The sequence below is a fragment of the Solanum dulcamara genome, chromosome 7 (assembly GCF_947179165.1).
Source record: "Solanum dulcamara chromosome 7, daSolDulc1.2, whole genome shotgun sequence".
Classification (NCBI taxonomy): domain Eukaryota; kingdom Viridiplantae; phylum Streptophyta; class Magnoliopsida; order Solanales; family Solanaceae; genus Solanum; species Solanum dulcamara.
The window spans coordinates 45,755,696-45,762,262 of NC_077243.1; the positions used below are offsets into that span (position 1 = coordinate 45,755,696).

General features: G+C 40.2%; 1 pseudogene; it reads left to right on the forward strand.

The window, feature by feature from the left end:
• The first annotated feature begins 3,617 nt into the window (after window positions 1–3,617).
• On the forward strand, window positions 3,618–3,737 carry LOC129898019 (5S ribosomal RNA; annotated as a pseudogene).
• Window positions 3,738–6,567: the final 2,830 nt, after the last annotated feature.

Genomic DNA, 6,567 nt, shown 5'->3' on the forward strand with positions numbered 1-6,567 from the left:
AGAGAATAGCTCTATATAGTCTGTACTTTCCTTCAGGTGATCTTCATATACATATTTCGTACCCGGCCCTTCACGAGGCTCGGTGAACCACTATGGCATTGTAACCTCATTTTCGTATCAAATACATCTTAATGAAAATGAGAGATAACTTCCCATACATTACATTCTGACACATAGAAGCCCTACTAGGCAATACTTAATCTTCAAAGGAACTCTAATACTGAACAGTGGATAGGGGTTATGAGGTGTACTCGGCATTCTGGGAATGGAATTATCCCCGCACTTCATATACAATTCACTTAAGGCTAAACACTGCCAAAAGGAAAGAAAGATAGTTGTACGAACTTATACCAAAACATGCCAAGAGAAAGCTTTACATACCTTGTCTGAATTATTCCTTATCCTACTTGACTCGCCGTCCTTTGAACCTATTCAATATGAAAGTAGTATGAATATCAACTCCTTTTACTTTCCATCACCCTAGGTTACATCTTAGTATTAATGGAATCTATTTTCTTAGTCGCTTCCCCGACTAGTTCTGTTATTCGCTAAGGCGTCGACGAAAATTGGGCAACACCTCCCCTATAATGTGCCCTATCCAAATTTCCAATTAGGTCCCTAAGACCTACAGCCAACCAACAACAACAACCTGCATCAATTTGGACCAACAATATACAACATAAACTCCAAACGACTTATTCAAAGATACGGTAGCACAATAGGGCGTCTAGCCTTTATTTTGTAACGCCTTTCATTATACGCAACGAGGGGTCGTGTGGATTCAACTAGAAGAACACTAACCCACATTAGAACCTATTTAGTCCCTGCAACAACACATCAAACCCCTGCAGCAGCACCTCACACGAACAACACTATCCTTCGACGACAATTTAACTATAGCGATTCCAATTTAGTTTATTTCGAACGTCGAGTATTTCTACAACATTCTTAAACTTCCAGCAGCATACAAGGGGTGTAATACACCATATAACAATACCATAAACTCCAATTTAAAAAGGAAAGGTCTTACCTTACGTTAAACTTGTCAAACTCGCCAAAACTATCCAAAATGTGAAATCTGGACAGCCCACTGTCTTATATTGTCGCTTAGTTTCGGAGGGGAAATTGAGGGAAATAGGATTTGTGTCCTAATCAAAGTTATAGAAATATGTATCAAGGTCGAAAAAAAATTTGAATTACCCCTACAGCAATTTTGTATAAAAATATATAACCAAAACACCAACAGCAGTCCGTGTAAGATTTCCAAAATCAAAATCTGGGCAGTACCTCCTCTACACTTCATCACCCTTTTTCTAGCTGATGAATGTAAAAATGGATTTTTGAGTCTAAATTAAAGTTATAGAACCGTGAAATACCTTTCCAAAACATATTGAATCACCAGAAACGAAGCTATACACAAGAAGTTATACCAATATTACTAATCACTGTCCCTTCCAAAAACGGGTTTGTTAACTAGCGTTTTCTCTTTAAGTTTGTCTTAGTTTTCCAAGTGTAGAACTGAAAATATAGTTCCATAAGCATCTTAATATACATATATACACCTCCACGTATTTTAGGAACGTCGTATATAATTAATTCACGGAGAGAAATTTGAGAAACTTACCTTTAAACTTCCAACGCCATGGCTGCCTCCCTATCTCTCTTTCTCACATTTTTTTTCTCTATGTTGGCTGATGTTCTTTTGATGAAAAACTGAAGTATATGATATATATCAACATGTATATGTGGCTTTAGGGTGTGACACGTGTCATCCCCAAGAGGTGACACGTGTCCAGCCCCTATTGGGCCACCGCACCTACATGTTCAAGGAGGGCTGCCACGTGGTAGTGGGGCCCACCTCCCCCAAGCAGGTGGGTCACCTACTTGGCCCCAAGTAGGTGGGTCACCTGCCTGCTTAGGTGCTGCCATGTGTCACCCTCCCATTGGCTGTCCTGCAAATTTTTTTTCTTTTCCTCGTGGGTTCATAATCTCGTTCGTAATCTTGTCTCACTTTAAGAACCTATGAAATCCTTGCTACGCAAGCTTGGTATGTAATCAAGTAACTCACGTATGTACGACTTCTAACTTAGTAGTTTATGTAGATAAGTCGAGTCCTACGACTCGTTACTTGGCCTCCAACTCCTTCCGACTTCTCTTGACCCTATTTCCAATCTTCCCTACCACGGGGTGTCCCATTCTCCCTTCCTTAGAGCCATTTGATAGTGTCGTAGCGTATCCGGATCACATGATAATGTCCAAGGAACTTATGAGACATTCCGAGTTTAAAAAGGGTGGGGTGTAACATCCTTCCCCCCTTTAGAACATTCGTCCCCGAATGTTAGATAAAACTTCTCTTAGCACCTTATACAAATCATAGGGAGATTCTTTGCTATTTTCTTAACACGTACTTCCATACCAATACTTCATATACGTGTTTTAAGAATCGAGGTTACCTGTAAATATCGGTTACAGGTGAAAATACTTGTATTTCATGTTCTCTTCAGTTCCCCGATCATCCTCTTTCTGGTTTCGGTTTTTCCAACATCCCTTGCGGGGAGGCATGTCTTTAGTCTACAATCTTCCAGTTCGCCAATCTAAGATGGCGGTAGTTTTTTTTTCCTCACAGGATTCCATCTCCTGGACCTCATTTATGGAATATAGCCTGGGTGGTTCGTTAGTATCCTTGCGAAGCATTTCTATCTGAGGGACTGGGCGTATAGTTTTCAAATAAGGTGGTAAGTTCAACTTACCGGCCACTTTTCCCACCTTACGAGCAACTTGATACCATCTAATATAATTTGGGCTAAGTTCCTTTTCTAGGTGAACCTATGATGAACATCCAATCATCAACTTGAACTCTGTATGTCGATGTCGATTATCTGTATATCATTCCTGCCGACTCTAGGCTTTTAGTCAACAACTTGCTTAATCATGTCAAGGCCTTTTTAGCTTAGTCTTTCTAACATCAACCCATCCACTAGGGGACTTACACGTCTTACTCTACCAGTAGCACTAATTCCATCTCGGTAATTTGGCTTAACCTATATTTGTGTCTCTCGATAGTCAATTACAACTTGGGCTCCCTTGCCTAGGACAATAGCTGTGGGGACTCCATAAGGTCCTACCACTCTTTACTCTACAATTTTACACCTTCTCGGCGGAGTAGGTAACCTTTGATCGAAGGAGCAGGGACTAATATCATTAATCCACAAGTAACCTTCCCTCCAGAGTCATCTGGCGCTAGAGTGCAAAATGAGTTTTGTAGTCCTGGTCATATTGTGGGATTTTCGACCTTTGGCACTACTTCCTATCATTCGTAAATTACATCAGCTGGTATCCTTACCTTTTTGGGTTCTGCTTTTTTGCCCTCAGAGTTGGCTACCAAGTGGTGTCAAAATTCCCTCGCCCACTGGCCCATATAGCTATTTTGCGTTTTTCCTCTTATTAACTAGTTCTATGTTGAAGAGTTGTGGTATTCGAGTGCGTCGTCAATTAGCAATTAGCTAATCCTTCTTGTTTTGCTTAAGCCCTTATTACAATTGCCTTAACGTATCTTATAATACTATAGGTACATAATCTCATATCGTTTCTCCGTCACTAGTTCAGATTCCTCCATCTCGCGCGATCACACCAGCACTAATGCATTAAGTTCCATCAGAATTTTGAAGTTAAGCGTGCTGGGGAGAGAGTAATATTGGGATGGGTGACCTCCATGGGAAGTATTCGTGTCGCGTTTCATTGTAACCTTTTCCACGAGGTGCGAGCACTCAACTTAGCTCCTGATTTACCTCAGCGTTGTCTCGCGAGTCTTTATCTTTTGCCCTGTCCTCTCGTCTTTTATCTTGCATCCAACATCGATATCCTTTCATTAGTACATTCTTCTATTTTTATACACCGCTTCTAGTGTTATGTTGTTCAGGGTCTCATTGCAAACTTCTTAACGCTGCCTTATGTAGCATTCTGGCGTCCCTCCAATTATTGGTAGCTTCCGGACCTTTCTAACTTGGTTTGGCAAGGTATCTTATTAAAGTTTAGACACTCATCTCAAATGAATTCCCATATCGATTGCCTTCACCTTACTTTTGCCATTTTCTCATTAACTTCCCCCCTTTAGAGGGTACTCGTATTTTCCTCTGTTTGTACTTGTAGTCATTCCAATTTCAATTAGGCAGTACTACTATTCTGATGATAACTATTCCAGGTTTTCTCGAAGTAGTGGTTTTTTCCCAACCTATATCCTTTGCTTCATAGGGCTAATAGGAGTTGCACCATTTATTCCTTAAGTTTGTCATCCTCGTCCCTTAAGGGTTCCACCATTTTCAGGGCGACGTTGTGTATACGCGTCATTTTTCATTTCATTTTTTTTATCTTAAGCCCCATGCTCTTACTGCATTCTCAACGCAGGCCTTTAACATAGTCAACACATACTAAATGCATCTTACTAGTGGTTCCACTTTGTCCCTACATACTCGTATCACACTGTTCAATTCATACTTACATATCCCCTTTTTAATTCGTATTCGTCCCTGACATCTCCCTGAGATGCTTCCGTTAGGAGTTCTTTTCCCAATTAGTTGGTGGAAAACTATAAACTATTACCATAAATCATTTTCCAACCATTGTTGGAAGAAACCAAAATTTCTTAAACATCACAGTATTTCTGTTAATACTTGACCTACCTGGACCCCTTCCGAGTTTACCCTCGAGTTATGAATAATTCATCTAATTTACAATAGGAGTTGGGGGCTTGATACCTTCAAAAAGAGTGAATCTCAATTACTGGACATCTTACCCTTCAACCTGAGCTTCTCTTTTGTTGTTCTACAACACAATTACGGTTGGAGATACTCCAGTCTGAACTGTACTGCTCAGACAGACTTTTGTTTCTTCAAAATTACCTTCCCCAAGTAAAGAGGGTGCCCCTTATTGACGACATGAAGAGTACCTCTTACATCTTTAGTTGAACACAATAGGGGTACTTAGTATCAACTTCTCAGACATGTTATAAAACTATGTTTTATTCCCTTTTCCTTGTTCTGAGAAAATTTCGGCAGAGTTTCCTTTACACTTCTTACTATCCCACAACCTGCACGCAGAAAATACCAACAATGCCTCATAGGGCCAACATATATATATATATATATATATATATATATATATATATATATATATATATTCATATCATATCACATCTGCACAGGGCTTTCAATGTCATCTCATATCGCAGCCACACAGGGCTTTCAACGTCAACAATAATATAAAAATACTGGACTTACCTCATATGTCCAACTTTAAACTGCATCTGTTGCACTTTCTGTCTACTTTTCTTTCAGGTTTTGACTTTATATTTGAATACCTTACCCGACGGATATCTTCCGTGGCTTTACTTCACTTACCTGCATGCTTCGTAACTTTCCATGTCGTCAATTACTTCATTCTGTTGGTGTCGTCCTTCTGTTAAGATCCAAAGTTAGTATAAGGAATTTTTCTATGACTCGGATCTAAAGCATGATCTCAGATGTAGAAGAAAAGTAACATCCTAAATGTCCTATAGCTTTCTATTTATAGATGTGGCGCGCAACACATCGATAACCAAGACTCTATTAGACACGGTCTGCAGACACTCCGAGGATGAACTGCTCTGATACCACTTCTTTCATGACCCAACCCTGTAGGTCGCGACTAGGGTTCGACTTGGACCCCTCGTACACATATCTATCAGTTGTGGTCACATTGAACTATAAATAAAACAATATCATATAACAGAGCCCCACTGGGCGATAATATTTACATTTACATGTAGCCCTTTTTGTTTGTATCACAACATGACAGGGCACGCAAGCCGACAAGGCTTCCATAACATAACAACATGTACAATATATCATATAGACCCAGCTGAACCAAACTGACATATACAACCCATATATACGTGTCTGCAGACCTCTAAGAATATAAATGACAACATATGGCTGGACAAGGCCCCCGTCGTACCCCTGAATGGATAAAACAATTTTTATACATCTGTGGACAGTATAAAAAACTAGGCCCTGATACAATGGAGCCTCTTCGAGCTGAGCTGCATGGAATCCTAAGCTGACGGACTCCCAAAACCTGTATCTGTACCTGCGGGCATGAACGCAGCCCTCCGAGAAAGGGGGTCAGCACGATATATGTACTGAGTATGTAAAACATAATATAATACAACTGGAAGCATATCTGAGATAGAGAAACAGGGGATAAGATATCAATTCAGAAACCTGTACCTGTACTTTGTGAATTACAAAAACATGCATGTTCGAGTCATATCATATAAACGGCCCTTTCGGTGGTCCGGTGAATCACCTCTGTAAAACCATCATGGCCCCAGTGCCATCACCACCTCATTACAACACATCATCATATATCTATACACGTATCCTGGCCCTCTATTGAGGGACTCAGGTAATAATGTAGTGAACTGTGCACAAGAACATATCCTGGCCCGAGACTCAGGGAAAGAAGTGTTACAATACACACGAGTAGAGTAGTGAGTAGTTATGCAATTTAAATCATTACCAGAAACTCGAC